The sequence below is a fragment of the Aythya ferina genome (genome assembly GCF_964211825.1).
Source record: "Aythya ferina genome assembly, chromosome: 4".
Taxonomy (NCBI): Eukaryota; Metazoa; Chordata; class Aves; order Anseriformes; family Anatidae; genus Aythya; species Aythya ferina.
In genome coordinates, this window is record NC_140300.1 from 68,348,005 (window position 1) to 68,365,929 (window position 17,925).

At 40.7% G+C, this 17,925-nt stretch overlaps 1 protein-coding gene across 8 annotated transcripts in view; it reads right to left on the bottom strand.

The window, feature by feature from the left end:
• UNC5C (unc-5 netrin receptor C) overlaps positions 1-17,925 on the bottom strand; it is a 371,609-nt gene that overhangs the window by 111,468 nt on the left and 242,216 nt on the right. The window lies entirely within an intron of this gene.

Genomic DNA, 17,925 nt, shown 5'->3' on the forward strand with positions numbered 1-17,925 from the left:
AATTTGTCTCTGTGCCCTAGGTGATTACACAGCAGCTGGACTCTGCTTGCAAAAAAAAATGATGACTGCGAGGTTGTATGAACCCTGGAAGCCAAAACTCCTTTTTTGCCCTCTGCTTGTGGCATGGGCACAAGCAGAGCACTGCATTAGGTCTGCCTGAGCTCTCTCTGAACCAGGCTGCTATTGCAATACTGTCTGGCTAAGCAACGTGAGTAATTCTCTGCCTAGTTATTCATAAAGTCACGGCTGACCAAGAGCAAAGCTTTTTCTCAAAGGCAGTGCATATCTCTGTGGTCTAGTCTTTGTGTAACAGCAGAGGATGAGATTGAATACGTAATAAAGTTGTGCTCTCTGGCAATAGAACTGTGGAATGGATCTGGCATAAGAAAAATTTATCCTAACAATTTCCTTTGCTGGGCGAATCTGTAGTCTATCAAGAATAAAATCAAGACTTCAACAATCCATCCATGCTTTAAATTTTTCCATCAAACGACAGCTCTGAAAGTACATGATATAACACAAGTGCTAAGCTACTTTTCTCATCAAAGAAACAAGTATATGAAAACATGGATCTTCAAAACCAATAAAAAAAAAAAAAGACTGCTTGCTGTGCTACCATATCAAATTACCTGATTTTTTCCTCCTGCCATTCCAAAAGTACTTTTGTTTTTTAATTTATTTTATCTCATCTTGAAGAGTTAGATTTTCTCAAGATGTTAAGAGATGCAATACTAGCCTTCAAAAGCAACACCTTAAACTGGTATTGCCCTCACAGTCCCCTGTATCTTTTAGTTTAGTAGGTCAGCAATGTAATTTCATGCAGTGACTTTACCCACTATATGTTATCCAAATGTTCAGTTCAAGCTAGCTTACTTCAGCCTTCATAATGCAGTATCAATATACACTGTACAAAAGCCTATAGCCATGGACAACATGTGGAAAAGACTTGTTTCTAAAACGTTGCTATCCTGCCCTGTTTTTACTTAGCTTCTCTTGCTGTTATTTAGATGCAATGAAGCATTGGTTTGGAGTCAGGATGAACAAAGGGCCCTTGGCACAACTGCATCTCAGACATATTAAAAATGCTTCTTCATTCCTCAGTCTGCCAATAGTTGAGTTCCTCACCTGTCCCACATCAATACTATGATATAGATTGCACAAACTTAGGTATTGACTGTGTAAGACATATTTTGCTACAGAGAGAGAAGAGCTTTAGAAGGGCCATGTTAAAAACAAGGAGTTAAAAACAAACAGATAACAAACACCACACATCCAAGCCTCCCAGGCTATCAACATTTCCTACATAGATTAATAAAATCTGTTGAATTCCTGTCTTTTACATCTCAGAGATGTGACCTAGAGTCCTGGTGTCAAAAGTTAATCCAATACAGAGAATAAACAGGAGTAAGCAAAGGCTGGAGGTATTCATCGATTCTCAGGGCTGCTTATTTTTACACGTTTATGAAACCACTCTAGATATTGGTCTTTCTCTCCTTAGAAAATTGCTACACACTTTTCACTGATTTATTTATTTTTTTAATCAAAACTAAGATAGATGTGTTTTGAGGTAGCTGATTATGTTCCATCATACCCTCCTCAGCTACTTGTATCCTTACCAACCCCTCTGCCTGTACCCTCTTGTGGTTAGACACCAGTGACCCCAGTCGATGGATAGACTCTCTTCGGCATCTTTGGGATGTTGATCTGCCTCTAGCAATACAGTATTCATTTCACGTAGGAAAACAGCCTCAGTTAATGCTCTAGGTTACCTCATCACCTCAACGCCGTACTATTCTGAGACTAAGGAAAGAACGGCCAGATCTTCAACAGCTCCAAATGACATGTCAGTTACTGCTGGGAGAGCAAAACTTTTCCATGTCAGCTGAAGGCCTCATCCCCAGCCGAGTGAAAGTGAAACGCATGTAACCTTGCCACAGTAACTGAGGCAAGAAATGACAAGTTTTTTAGGGTGAGAATGGTACTTGCAAAGGAGCTATGACAGGAAATCACTCCACAGCAAAATGTCTGCTTAGTTCCACATCTTAAGACATAAAATACAAAATGTAAACACTGCAGAAAACATGCCTACCTTTGCACACACAGACACAAATATTTGTACATTTGCTGCCAACTTGTTTAGATGCCTTTTTTGATGATGCATCTCCTGTCAACAGGGATATAATTAAACTGCTTCCTATCTATTGAGTAGTCAGTATGCTACCTGCTGCAGCTATTTCCTAAAGCCTGTAGCAGTCCAACCACATAATCACATAAAACTTTTGCCAGTGATGCCTGTTGTTTAATGCTAATTTCTTTGTGCTTACTAAGAGAAATTGCTATTGACTGCTTTCATTAGGAAACTATTGACCCTTATCCACTGGAGCATCCTGGAGAAGAAATTCACTAAATGCACCCATATTTCATTTTCTGAACATCAAGGTAGGAGAGTCATGCTGAAGGATATGGTTTATTTAATCCAAAATTAAAATTTTATAGGCTACATTACCTAAAGTAAATTGCTTAATACATTCATATGAACAGCTGCTTTCTAAGTGTTTGGCTTACACGTTTTCAAGGCCTAAATTAAGCTAAACAATAGAACACTATTGCTGACATGATAGACTTCCAGAAGATGAGGTATGATATGCCTATATTTAAGAGGCAGAATTTAGATTCAGTGAAGTGATTTTCAATGCATTCCTCTAATACAAAATGACTATCACAACCTTCACAATTTATTTATCCTTTAGTAACAGCTATCTCAATATACATTTTACACAGTCACGAACAATACAGTCAAGAGAAGTGTAACAAATTTGTTGTATTCATATTTGCCACTCAGTTTGAATTATATCAAAACCCACTGAAGTACAGAGCAGTGTGCCCCAAGAATTTTGGACCTTGGACTCCGGGTTGATTCAGTTACTCTCATGTCCCAGACAAACACATCTCTGCAGTGCAGAACAATTTTGGCAATTACAGACTTTATGTTGTAGTTCAGGCTCCATCTTGGCTAATGTAGAGCAGCATTTTCAAAAGTCGGGACTTAGCAACGTTACTATAAAAAACACCAGGTTCCTGCATCCCTGCCATTTATCTCCTGTACAGCTCTGCAAACTCCTTTTAAGATGTGCTGAAAGAGGCAACATCAAATCGAGTAATAAATGCCAATGGCACATGACATTTGCTAACACCTCATAACTGAAACTGAACCTTAACTATGTAATAACTTTCAGAGCCATGTAGCAAATTTATCTGTTGTAAGTTCGAATGTTTGCCTGAGTCCTGCTCCCTGATTTATCTCCTTGATCACAAACCTGAGAAGACAAGAATGCTCACTTTGTGCCAATGATCCACTTCCATCAGCTGCTCTTCTATGTTAATTTATTCCACTTTTAAATAAATGTATAAATGAAGAGAAGTGGAAGAACACTGTGTATGGAGTAGGAAGCCATGATATAAAATCTAAGAAGCACAAGGTAGTTTATCACACCTTTGACAAACTTCTTTCCAGTCTGTCTCCTACCAAATCCATCCCTTTGAGAGACAAATAGTCACCATTGTTTTTCATTAATTCATTTCAAAATATGAAATCATTTTATCAAATTTACACTAATCTATAATCCAAAACGTTCTATTTTCACAATGCACTGGTGGAAGAATATGTATAGAAAGCCATGTACAGCCAAGTTATGTTATATGCCAAAGTTGTGACAGGGATTTTTATGCGATCAGCAGAGGCACATACCAGAAAACCAGCACAATTTACTATAAGCCTGATTATATACCTTACCCACAAATTAATCTCATTGAGATTTACTTCAGCATTACAAACTTTTATACATGTGTCTGTGTGGCTCTATTATTGATATAATTATAGTTTATAAGTTCTGTTCTGGTAGTGTTCAAATACGACAATTAGAACGAAGCCCAAACATGCTGTGCAAACACCTATTAAATCTTCCTGCAGTGGCAAGTGTAGGGTCTAGAAAAACAAAGGAAGAAGATAGGAGAAAACAAGAACAAAGCAGTGAAAGAAGCAAAACAACTTTTGATTGCTGCTTCTTCTTCCTTCCAAAATGTCTTGCCATTTCCTTCACTGTGAAATCTTTGAAAGTTTCACTACACTTCTTATAATAAAATAAACCACTGGCTTTTACTGTTGCATTATTATTTTTGACTCTTTCTTGTCACTGACATTACTTAAAGACACAAAGCCTTCCGGGTTTATTAAAATGGGTGCCAGTGATCTCTGTACCCGTTCAGCTTCATAATGATCTTTATTAATCACATCTTTCTTCCCAGCACTTATTATATAAATGCATTTAACTCTACCTTCTCCTTCCTAATGTCAACAAAGAACCCTCCCCAACACCACCACAGCTTTGGACCTACACCCCAATTTCCCTGACCCCAGCACACTGTGCCAGCATGCTTGCCATGTTAATAACACAAGCAGGTGATGCCTCCAGCATATCCCCAAGGAACTGGATCCTTGCTGGTGCGTTTATGCATCCCCATGGGCACACCTAGTGCTTCTGCACAGCTTGAGCCTTGCAGCAATACCAATAAGCAGGCTAGCTCACTAATTTCTTTCCCAAAACTCAAAGGGATAAAAATAGATGAAGTTCAAATTCCCAACAAGCCAGGCAGCAGCCTGAAAAGTGCTGACCATGACGGCTGGGCTGTGGGACTGGGTTGCTCTTTCAGAAAGGAGAGAGCCAAATATAGGGCACAGCCATTTATTAAGCTGGTTCCATTTATTTATTAAGCTGCCTCCTTTCACTGGCATGCTTCCCTTGAAAAATGGTGATAGCAGCATCACACCCACCAGACTAACCTGACAGTCATGCAGGGAGGTTTAATCCATTAATGTTTAGATATTTCTTTGAGACCCTTCTGTGAAAACCGCCGTAGGAATCCCCTGTGTTATTAGCGGTAATCAGAAGAATGATTACTAGTGTGCTACTTCCAGTATTGATTTGTACAAAAACTTTATAGATTTCAATAGAGTGCCCAGAAGGAGTCCATCTGTTGCGTAACTTCTGATAAGGGATTTGTGAGCTCCTGGCAACCAGTTTAGAAAAAAACTTTACAGTGTGCACTGTGTGCACGATTTTGTAAGGGAAGCCACCAAGAAATGGCTTTATTTGAACTTTCTCAAATGTCTTTAGAGAAAAAAAAATAAAATAAAATAGCCCCACACTGTAAAAGGAATAATCTGTACGTGCATTCATCCATTTCCAAGGCTTATCAAAAAGTTACATTTGCTTACACCAGGGCTTTGGCATTCTTCTGCAAAACCAACAAACAAACAGAAACCAACAATAAGCACCATTGCTTGGGACGTAACACACCTACAAGGGCAAACTAGATAAAGCAGCAGCAGATGTTGTTCCTGTGCCCCTCTGCAAGAACACCCACCAGCTTGCTTCCCCTCCAGGAGATCTGCAGAAGACGTTGGGGCTCTGATGTCCCCCAGCACAGACAGCTCTGGGGCCTTTTGTGCTACCTGGTGGTACTAGCAGTGATGCCACTTCCAGAGCTACATCTTCATCTAATGCAATTCACTGCATGTACTCCATGTCTGCCTCTATTATGCCATTACAAGTGGTGGAGGAAAAAAAGGGTAAGCCAGAGGAATAACAAATAGGTTTTTCTTGAAATAACGTTTCCCAGCCTTGGACTGATAATGGACCACAGTCAAATATATTCTTGTCATCGCTGGCACAAAGAGCTGTCTAACTTTGTAACATTTGTTTTACTAATTGAGCAATCAATTATTAACACAGACGATTTTCATAGTTGTAAACAGCGCTCTGCAGGGGAACCTGTTTGGTTTGACAGAACCTCTGCGTCCAATTTACTGTCCCTCAAGCCCCAGAATAGCCCCTGCCTTCCCTTAATGCTACTCTCTTGTTCTGTTCTAGCTCCTCGGACTTTGCCTCTGCCCCTAAATGCCACTTGGCATGGCACATATGTTCCTACATTTTCCCATCTGCAGAGTCAGAATAAACTGCAAGCCCTCCCCTCCTTAGCAGCACGCTGGCAGTGGAAGTTAAAATGCAAGTCAAGCTCTCTTTGTGCTCTGTTTTGTTATTACCGCCAAGCAAAGTTCATTTGGTCAGAACAAAACGCTTTATATCTCACTATTTCACCCCAAAATTCACATTTCCCAGTGGGTGCAAGCCACAAACTGCAGAGAACTCAACCGACAGACAAGAATCTTCCACCCCTCAGCCTCAGAGCTTCAGGATCTTGATCTACTGCCCGAGCCCTCAGCTTGAGCTTACGGTCATCACTGCAGCCACCAGAAAACCTGGCTGCCTTACCCCCTCTGCCTCCCCAGCCCTTGTTTGGTAGGAACAGACTACACACTGGCCTCAAGCTTTGGACGCTCAACTGCAGCCAAAGGTCAGCCCAAGGGAGTACCCGTGCACAACCCCGCATCAAAGCTGAGCCCGCAGGCTGTGCCTCTGCAAGCAGGCATTAGCCCACGTGGGTCATGATCTTCAAAGGAAGATTTCTTCTGTTATCGGGACAGTCTTTCTGAAAGACAATGCCCATTTTTTTCAGTGTTCTTACTGCAATTTCAGTTTCACTTAGGCCCTGCATGGGGATGGTATGTAAATGATTTGAGGTACTTAACTTGGATTGAATACACGTGTATCTGGTGCTGCTGCCCTGCTTTGGCGATGCAAACAACTGAGCTGGAAAAAGCCCAAGCTTCCCAGACATGCAGGCTTGGATGGGTTATTGCAGCAGGATCACCAAATGCAAATTACACAGCTTAAAAGCCATGCTAATCCTACCTTCCTGCTAACTAAATAAAGAAATGAGCAAAAGACATAACAGGCAGCCTTTTCATTAGCTTTGAGTTAAGACAAGACATTTTCAGTCCTTCTCAGGTTCCTCTTTGCAGTTGCTTGGAGACTCCTTGGAAGTCCCTACACATACTGAACCTTGTAGGGAAATCATGATTTGATAGTTTCTCCCATCTATGCGTGAACACAAGCAAACATGTTTCATAAGAGTTTTAGGAAATAAATCCTGAGCATGGTTTCGGAAAAGGAAAAGGAAAAGGAGAAGGAGAAGGAGAAGGAGAAGGAGAAGGAGAAGGAGAAGGAGAAGGAGAAGGAGAAGGAGAAGGAGAAGGAGAAGGAAAAGGAAAAGGAAAAGGAAAAGGAAAAGGAAAAGGAAAAGGAAAAGGAAAAGGAAAAGGAAAAGGAAAAGGAAAAGGAAAAGGAAAAGGAAAAGGAAAAGGAAAAGGAAAAGGAAAAGGAAAAGGAAAAGGAAAAGGAAAAGGAAAAGGAAAAGGAAAAGGAAAAGGCTTATTGATTTCTTGCTGGTTTGTTTGAGGGTTCAAGCTGAAAAAAACTGAGAAACATTCTTCCACATATAGCTGCTGTCCCCTGATGGTCTGGCATCCTGGACAAACTTTGCCCCAGAACTGCTGCAGGCCGTGGATATGAGGAACATGAGACCTGGGCTGAGTTTGATATGTTTGCGGACATTTTGCTTGGCAGTCTGGGCCACCCTTCAGCTACATGAGTCCTGTTCCCAAACTTCAGAGCAGCATCCCAGCTTTGTTCAAAAATAACACTGAGGTGAGCAAGAGAAAAAATGTAGGAAGATGCTGATACACAGGAAAAATATCAGGATTAAGGGCACTATCCAGCAAAATAAAGCATTAAAGTGCAGAACATCAGTCCCACAAAGCAGCATTTTGTCTTAGAGTCAGGCAGGGCTCTAAGAGACTGCAAGTCATTAATCCTTGCTCTCAGCATCTGCGCACTGATGCCAGGTAAGCTCCTAAAACACCCAAACACCACCTCCCATGCAGCCACTTCCTGATGTAGGCAAGCAAGCCTGGCTCCTCACCAGTGCAATCCAAATAACAGATGGTTGGAAATGCAGGCTTAGCAAAATTTGCAACAAGTCCCCAAGCCATTTTACCTGCTCTATAAAGTCATACACAATATTTCTGCCTCAAAGTAAACCCCCAATTATTTTTTTTCCCTGGCATTGGCATACTGCTGTAAACTCAGAATAAGAAAAATCAAATAAGCTGTTTTTTTTTTTTTTTTTTTTTTTTTTTTTTTTTTTTTTTTTCCCTACATTTTCATTAAAAGATTTATTGCCAAAACAGGTAAAAAAGGGTACTATAGAAAAGTATGTTTTGTTATTTATTTATTTATTTATTGAAAGAGAAAAAAAGTAGTTGCCTAGAGAGTAGGGGAATTGAATTTTAACTGATTTTACAGCCAAAGCAGCAAAAGGCAATTACTAAATTTCTGTTTCCCTTTTCCCAGCCCAGCTTCGTACAGAGGAAGGGAAGTATTCCCTGTGCTTAAGCAGCTATCGGTAACATGATTAGCAACGTTCATGCCTTTTTCTTTTTTTTTCTTTTTTTTTTTTTTTCTTTTTCTTTTCCTTTTGATACATGCTTTGGGCATGATTGAGTGTTCCAGAGTCTTAAATGATTACGGAGACAAAAAGACAGACAGAGTGACAAGCAGGAAGAAAAGATAAAAAATGGATTACTCTCTAAGAAACTGAAAACTCCTCTAGAGACCCTCAGCCTTCAAGTTCATTTAAACGTTAACGAACTTTACATTTCAAATCATATCTGGGAGGACAAGTGATAGGATTACACCGCTAAATCTATAAGCATTGATTTTGTCTCAGTCACAGATGCACACTGTGTAGTATTGGAAAATCTGCTAGGAAGATAAGGTTATGACACACAGCAGATAGCATGCAGCAGTGCTACAGATAAACCTTTCTGCGTCTTTCACGCTGCCTCCCGCCCCAGAACACCCAACCAAAACGCAAATGTCACATTGTCTGAGAAATATGAACACCTCTAGAAGCACGTGCAGACCTTCCCTGATGGTGGCGTTTCATTTAGAGGCTGCTGCAGATCCTGCGTGAATCTCTCTTGCCAGAATGCACATTTAGATTGATGGCTTTTAAAAATCCCCATGCAGCTCTACATTTTTCTAGCACCATATTGTTTTGTATGCAGCAAGAGATGCACGTTGCGTATCTCAAGAAACTCTTGCTATGTACTCAGCTCAAGCAATCGCATGAGTCAATAGTGTACAATTTATTTTTAGAGCAGTATGTTTATATCCTTCTGTGGAAACCCCTATCTAGTTTCTTAAATGATGGAGAAATGAACTCACTCACAGAGCAGCTCAAGAGGTGCTGTAACTCTATTTCTTCTTCCATCCCTACCTCTAGGCAACAGCAAAGAGTGTCAAAGAGGGGAAATAGACAACCTTGAGTTGCTTCTATTTAACTTTCTTAAGGTTTTTATCATTTGCTTCTTCAGCACAACCAACAATTACCATAGACTGTGCAGTTAAGGGAGCAAAGCAGGGAAGATGCCATCCAGAAGATTCAGGGCTGCAAGTTTGGATCTCTCGCTGAAAACCTCCAAAGGTGTCTGCTAGCTGATCCTAATTTAAACAAGTCCTGTTTTATTTGAGCTACAAAGTCAAAGGCAGTGAGACGTTCCTTGCATTCATCCATTTGGAACTCTTGGCCCATAAACTGCAGCACTTCAGATGTACTAAAAAGGTCTACAAGCAGATATTTTGATGCAGTTGACTTCTAATTTTTTATTTTATTTTTCTTAAAGGAGCTATATGTGATATGGCCACATACCACTATGCTACATAAAGTCACTGTAATGGAAAACTGGGTTATGGAATGAAAGTTCTCCCTGATGTCTTTGATTTGGGTCCTCTAAGTACATGTTATTAATACAAGCAGAACTTAAAATGCTCACGCAGTGTACCACATAGTGTGAATCTCTGGTATGCTGCAAAACTATGACTTACCCAGCCCTGTTGAGAAGAGTTTGATGCAATTTAATCATTGAACTTACTTTTCTGTCTTCTACTGCTCTGATTAGCATGGCTGCTGCAATATAGATACAAAACAAACTTGAGAAAATTAACTTCTTATAGAAAATACTGGGACTTATCACAAAGAGCCTGAGACCAAATGTCCTGGTGTGAACCTGGAGGTCTGTCCCTTCTGATTTCCAGCTCCTGACCCATCTGTACATTTTTGTGCTCCTGACCTTGAACAAAGTGTTATTGAGAGGACAGATGCAATGTGTTGGAGCAGCAACCTCCATATCTTGATGCTAGGAGCAACCCAGCCTCCAAATTTATTGTGTCCTGAGTTCAAAAGCCCCAGAGCAGCCCTGACACTGGTTAGGCAAAGTTAGAGCTGCCTTGATTGACCCCACAAAACCCCACAGCTGATCTGTGGTCTCAGGTCTGTACTGTGACCCAAACACAATCTCCAGATCCTGTTTAAGGCCCACTCATAGAAAAGACAGAACCAAAGGCAATGAAACACAAACCTATGTATATCTTCAAAAATGGGCCATCTCCGCAAAGGAAGCAGGTGCATGTGTTAACATGTAGGCATATTTTAGGGACTGTGGGGGAAGATATGAAGTAGTACAGTTTTCAGGGCTTACGCTTTTTAATCTAAATTTAGAGGGAAGGGTTATTTCTTATGTCTTTACATGCTTTGAACTGAAATTTTAAGAACTGAAATTAGGGATCTTACCATGGGGTCTGATGGACATATACCACATGATGTGATCACAAATGAGTGCTGGTAATCTAGAGTTTGAATATTAAAACCTGAACTCTGAGCAATATTGGGCCAAGCAACATGATGCCAAAGTATTCAATCTCTGAGATGTATGGGTTGTTGCAAATTTTACTTTGAAGGACCACTAATGATTTATACTGAACTTTTGACATCCTGAGAAATATATATACATCACTCTATTTATATGTCCACTTGAAAACTGGAAGAAATTAAGATCGAATTTTATGACATGCACTTATTCTTCACACAGACAATGACTCACATTTGGGCTAAGAACTGAAGTAAAAACACTTCCCATACTTGAACCTGTCCACCTTCCTATAGCTCACAGCTCTAGCTGCAGTGCCCAAGAGAGAGACAGCTGAGCCACAGCAGTGTTAAAGCATATGCTATATAACACCCACAAGAAAAGCTAGATGGCCAAAGAAGGTACAGTATTCTCTAAAGTTACTGGGTCTGAGGTCAGCGTTTCAGAAATATTAGTGATATGCAATTTCAGAATGAAGTATTTTAAAAATAAGTATGCACAGGCATAATGAGACAAATTCTCTTCTCAATGTACATGGGTATAAATCCAAAACAGGCCTATTAATTAGCAAGTTACTTTTTTTTTTTCTTTTTTTTTTTTTTCTTTCCAATTAATCTAAAAGATGTGCATGGGAAAGAAAATACAGGATTAGACAGGAAAGTAAGCACCTGCCTACCTGCCTTGAAGAAAAGATGCAAATGTCTGCAAAAAGTTGCAGATGAACACTTAGGAGATTAACTGATCTCTGACCACTGTAAGCTCCTAAACTACCACTTCTCAAACTACACGTAATCTTTGCTTTTGAAGAAATACTTAAAAAAATCCAAATCTGTTCTGAAACCAAAAAAAAAAAAATAAAATAAATAAAAAATCCACACCACAGTATTACAGTCATAGAGTAATACATTTAAGATATAAGGGAAAGCTATGTAAGGGGCAAGGGGGAAGTAAAATAATTCAGAGAATTTTATTGCATTGAAACTGCATTTTTCCCCTTTTCAGATGATACTGTTTGAATTCTTATTTGCTCATAGGATTTTTCCAGTAGTTGTAGAAGATAAGTGCTTCTGTACTGAGCAGAGATCATGTGCTTTATGAAAAAGAAATAGCTATATTGAGACTGGATAATCCCAGTCCCCATCACTTGTAAAATCATAGTTCTACTTTGTGTTTTAAATCCCTCGGGAAGTTCAGATTAATGCCCCAGCAGCACACGCATAACGATGTTGACTCTGCTTACAGGTCACTCTTTAAGCTACTCGAATACTCTGACATCTGGACAATCCAAGCACCGATTAACCAGGTCAGTCTATGTACATGCATTCTTTGTCTCATCGCTCTTTCCTTTATTAAATATTGGCAAAGATTCCCTTAGCATGGCTGCACAGACCTTACATGGCTTTCCCAATATTCTGCTACCTTGCATTAATGAGTGTGATGGGACCACATTTTCCCTATTTCCTCACCCAATTTTTTTCTTTAATAAAAAGCCTACAACACCTGGTACATAAAGGATAACCGGCCAAGCACAGGGCTTCCTTGAATAAACATGCCAAGCAAACTCTGTCCTCCAGGCAAAGGGGTTTGACAGAGACCCTTTTGGCCATAGGATAGATCGCCACTCTGCAGTTTGATTGGAAAATGATTCTCCTGCTTAGCCCTTGCTTCATCACTGCTTGGCTGGATGTAAAACGGCAAGTGAGCAGCCTCCCCCGGGTGCAACGTGTGAAGGTTTAGCTGTCAAACGCTCCATTGTCCAAATTACACTGCTACCCCAGATTTCCCGCGAAGAAACAATTTACTGCTGCGTTGTGCCATCAGTCTTCCAGCCTGTATTACAGGCGCTTTGCAGGTATCCAAAGCTGATTAACTTACTAGGGACATGCGAACGCTTCCGTGAATGGCCTGTCACATATTCAGCGTAATTTCTACTCACCGTTGTTGTCAGCAGGTTATGATAATGAGAGATAAACACCACGCACATCACGGGCAGGAGAAACTGCTCCAAAACAGAGCCTAGCATCAAAGCTGGGCTGCGGGCAGGTTGACAAGAACAAGAAACCTAGCTAAAAGCCTACCACTTTGATGCTTCCTTTTGAGATGAGGAGCATTGTTCACTTGCTAACTGTATTTATCACAGGCAGCAGTCAGAGCAGGGGGCATGCAGAGGACAAGGCAGGCCACGTAACAGGAATGGGACAAACTTTCCAGTCGCATACATTTGTCCGGACTCTTTTTTTATATCAGCATCAAGCTCGGTGAGAAAGCTACAGAAATTCTCACTACATCATGCAGGTGTCAAAAGCTCCATCAAAGGAGATTTAAAAATAGTGCCCAGGGTGGCTTCATCTGAGCTGCCCCGGCTCCAAGCCTCACCCTGCACGTGGAGCGCATCCACTTGCTGTCACAGCTCCGGGGCTGGTAAGGGATTTTTTTTTTTTAATTATTATTTTTATTCTATTTTGTTCATTTGTGGTTTCATTATTTTAACACCTGGACTGCCTAAACCTCTTGTGAAACTTCAGGCTTTCTAAGATTCATGGTTGACTTCTACCAAAGATGCACGAGAGCTGACAATGACCACAAAGATCATCGGAGTCCTGCTTCAGCTGACCAGGGGTACAAATGCGGTGTGAGTACTCACTGTTCAGTAAGCAAACACAGACACTGTTCAATGAAGACTGAGTATTGCTGGTGACCTATTTTTACGTAAACATCATAAACCTTATCCATGATGCTACTGGAAAGCATGCTCTGAGAAACAAGCAACGCGCTGCCTAACAGATTTAAGAAAAGGAAGTAATAAGATAGCAAAAGCCATCGGTACCGAACCATTGTTGTTGTTTTTTAAATGTGCAACTGGGTTACATAATACTATTGTGCCATAATTTCATAGCTATAAAGACCACTTCTTGATTAAAAGCTCAATGCACTATTCATTACAGTATTTTAGTGGATTAGTTATATAAATCCAGGTTTCAAACAGACTTCTGCCATATAATACCCTGGCAATCTCAGGAAACCGCAGGCTGTATCAGTTCAGGCTAGACATGCTTAAAACGCTCGTTCTGTTTATCTGCAGCCGCCTTTGTATCCTCACAAAAAAACAAGAGCCACCCAAGAAGGGCTTCAGCAATTGTTGGCTCCCTTCTTTGCCCCTCCCAGCAAGCACACAAACTATTCCCCAGCCTAACAGAGGTTCAGTACCTCACCCACCAGTACCGTGTCCCTCTCCTCCCAGTGTCTAGCTGCTGGCCCTGCGTGGGGCAGGGAGACAGACTGCTGAATAGCCCAAAAATTCAGCCTGGTCTGGGGCAAATCCTGAGAAAAAGCTTGGTGGTCGGTTAGGAAGGGAGAGAGGGGACTGGAAATTTCTCTGCTGGAAGTCAGAATGAAGCAGAAGGATTTGGGCCCCATTTGTTGGTGCTGGTTATAAAGACGAGATTTGTTACGTGATGTTTACACTACCTACAGCACCAACCAGCAAGGACTGGGGTTGTCCCTCTCTGGGACACCTACTGAATGCCACCCAGCCAGCTTGGCACCTCCACCACTCCCTGTCCTGCCCCCATCTCCCGAGTAACACCCCCTCACTGCTGGGCTCAGCAAAAGGCCCTGGAGATCAGCATTGCAGAAACCCTGCGAGATGTGCCTCCCACGTTAATGGGCAACACGAGGAGCTCTGTGCTGCTGGTGCTTATGTTTTAGGGCCTGATGACAACAAAAGGTCTCCCTCTCTACTGCGTGTCCATCTGCCACATTCTATAAGCACTAAAAAATTGTGCTCATTTTTTTTTTTAAATGTATTAGTTCACGTTAGTTATTAAATTATGTCTTAAAATGCAACATATGGGGACCAATCTGCAGATGGGAGGGTGAGGAGAGTTCCCTATTTTACTTTGTACATGTGCTTACTGGAGTTTAAAAGAAGAGTGATATTTTGCATCTGGGAAAGGAGGACACGAGAGCAATGGTGTATTTCAAGACTATTGCTTTAGGATGCATCAAAGCAGGTTGATAAATTTCAAAATAACAGCAACGGGGAAATTTAATGCTCTGCTCCTCAAGCTCCTGAGCTGGAGGACAATTTAACATATTGAAATATATACACATGGAAATATGTGGCAGATATGCTGCTACCCCAACGTATATATATATATTTTTGTCAGAGCTGATAGTGTCAGCTCTCTCCTTGGGCAGCACAGTGGCTTTCTCATTAGTGGTCCACCACCAATACCAGCTAGAGTTGCTAAAAATCACCTCAAGAAGACGGTTACCTCACTAATGTGGATCAGCATCCAGGAAGCCCTATTAGTAAATGGCCCTCTTACATTAGTAAACGCATCCTCTTTGCCTCCTCTCTCAAGCAGTTGGAAATGCAGGTTGCTAAGATGAAGGAACCCAGAATGTGTGGTTGACTGGGTGGCAGGGAAAGCAAACAAAATTTCACCAGACCTATAATGGGGAAATCAGAGTTTGGACCTGAAGGAATTATGAGAAACACCTTTGACACGAGCTCCTCTCTTATGCCTCACCTTCTGCATGCTCTGTGGACCAGAAGCTGAGCAATTCCCATGCAGAGGTGTGAGATGCTCCACAAAAGCGCATTCCCCTGACAGCTGTTGATATCAGAAACTTCATTTACAGCAGACTAAAGCCTCCCAATTTTGTAGAAAATCAGCTAATAAACTGAAACAGATGTTGCATGGCCTCGTAAGGGAAAAAGGTTGCTGTCTTTTCACTGAGCAAAGGCAAACTGTCAGCCAAGACTGCTGAGTTTTAGGGTATGTGGGAGCAATAAATAGGTGGTACCTTGGCACTATCAGCCTCTGCTAGGCCAGGGGACTGTAAATCTCACCCCAGCATGCTGGGCTATCTCCTGTATTGCACAACATTGTAGTCGTGGTGGTGTAGGGGAGAGCACTCATTCCCATCATTCATCTCCTCCACTTTTGCCATCTCTAGGTGCCTGTGGATGTTTATGGAAGGTCAGAAAAATGTCTGATGATTGTACTAATTGCCTAAACTTAACAAAATAAAAACAAGCTACAGCAAATATTACTAATCCAGAAAAAAAGTAACTTCCTAGCACTACTTATTGTATGCCACAGTGAGAACCACAACCATGAGCACAGCATGAATTCGCTATCAGGATAGTGCTGAAGAACTTGCAGAGGGGCATTATTCACCGAAATCTGCCAATTTAGTTGAAACCAAATTCAGCAAATGTGATGGTCTTTAGAAAACAGTAACGGAACCCTTAAAAAAAAAAAAAAAAACAACAAACACAACAAACTGACAATCCTGAATCCCTTTATCAGAATGGAAGAGTAATCACAATTGGAAGCTGTATTCTCTTTCTGCCTGTGTTTATCACGGATAGATAGCAAAAAACACCGCTGAAAGCAAAGGAAAGTCACTGCACTTATTCAATAACGAAGCCCACAGTTGAGCCCCTCTTCTCAAGCATGACTTAATCTTTCCTGGCAGAGCCATCTTTAGGGATATCCTTTCACACATGAGGTAGCAAAATGTATCTCTAGCTCTGGCGAGACTCTACACATACTTCCCCAACCTCTTTTTTTTTTTTTCCCTCTATTTTCCTTCACCCATCCATTATAATTTATTATTCTTCTAAGGAAGTAATGGCTCAAGTTGTGATTAACATAAAGGTGAAGATCTGGGCTAATATGATATTGGGAACATAATAATGAAAAATGCTGTCAGAAGAGAGAAAATGGTTTAAAGATACTACTTATTGAAGTCATCAGTTAGCTAAGCATAAGCATGTGGGGTGTTTGTTGCATAGGTTATCTTTTGTTCTCACTCCCTCTCTTTTTTCTATCTTAACTACTGTGGCTTGTAACAATATTCTTTATCCCCATCCCTGGCTTGCTCACTGGTATGGGAGATATCCTGGAGCCTTGGACTATGGAAGTGGTTGTAGGGAGTTCACATATACGGTGTATCAAGCTTTTTCGTTGTTGTTGTTTTTGTTCCTGCAGCAGAATTAAAATCCTTTTATTCCACAGTTCATTTGCTGAATTCAGCCTTTGTGTTTTCCATAATTCCTCTGGTCAGATCACAAATGTGTACTCAGTGCCCCCGTTCAGATAACGCTTCTAGTCAGTTTTGAACTGAGCACAAGGAAAAAGCTGGTATGAAATCTGTCTTTGACAGATCTTCTTGTTCCTTTTTGGATTAAATAGTTGCTGTAGTTTTGCAATTAGATGAATCTTTCTTTTCCTTTCTTTTTTCCTTTTTTTTTTTTTTTTCAACTACTTAGATACACACATCTCCTACCCTTCAGAAAGCTATGCCTTTTCATTGCAACAATTAATACATGCTGACCAAACTAACATATCACTAAAGAATCCACTATGTTTTCCTGTCTCTTTATATTAACACTGGAGAAAGGAAAGAAACTTGCAAAGAATACCGTGATGTCTTTAAAATAATACATAACAACTCACATAGTAATGGGCATGATAACTGTTTTCTCTCAAATTTCTCATTTGATGAGACAGAAGCACAAACAACATAGTTCAAGTAACCCTGTTTTTTATATAAAGGCCATCACATATTGCAAATTACGCTTATTGTATCATCAGGTGTCCAGAGCTACTGCAATGCAATCACTGTGAGGTTACTGTAGAGGCAATTGCTATGTCAATAAAGAAGCACAAATATTCATATTGAATACAAATGAAAAGAGGTGCAGTTTTGCCATCAAAATCTAGTTGCTTACTTCCACCTCCTCAAGTGCCGTAAGAGCAGATGTGTGTGCTGAGCTCACGTTGACTTGTTTGAACGCTAACTGCTTTTCAAGAAGGAATACTTCCCATGGTGGATAGGCTTGCCACTGCTGCTAATCCAGTTCCAAAAAAATAAAAAATAAAAATTGAGTGAGAGACATTTCCTTAAAAAGCACAGGAAACTTATTCAAAACAGAAGTCCACTCTGGAGAATCCCAGAAAGAACACCAGAAGGAGCAACTTTGTTCCCAGCCAAGGTAAAAGGTTGTCTTGAAAAACACCTGCCTGCAGGTCCGTATTTTGTTCCCCACCCTACCATTTCCTAAACTCTGTCAGCGAATTACAGATGGGTCTGTGATACCAAAGTAAGTTTAAGGTCTTCAAGGATCAAAGGTGATAGAAGAATAGGCTTCAATATTGTTTTAACTGGCACCTGAATTTAAGGGAAATTTCATTTCAAAAAACACATCCATAAGTTATGAAGACGTTTGGGTAGAATCA